A 210-nucleotide genomic window follows, 5' to 3' on the forward strand; every position below is an offset into this window, starting at 1 on the left:
GGACAAATTCACTCCAACCCTGAACACTGCAGATGAAATTTGTTGCATACTATAATCTGTTTCTTTACTCTGAGTTTCAGCCAGACAGTGGTACTAAGATAGCATGAGAAAGGCCATTTCAGAGAGATTTCCAATCCAGATTGGGAGAATCAGTCAGACTGCCAAGATCACCATCAGTTTTATTTACTTTTTTTTTTTTTTTTTTTTTTT

This window comes from Rhea americana, unplaced genomic scaffold (genome assembly GCF_003343005.1).
Source record: "Rhea americana isolate MKP2758 unplaced genomic scaffold, rheAme1 scaffold_120, whole genome shotgun sequence".
NCBI lineage: Eukaryota > Metazoa > Chordata > Aves > Rheiformes > Rheidae > Rhea > Rhea americana.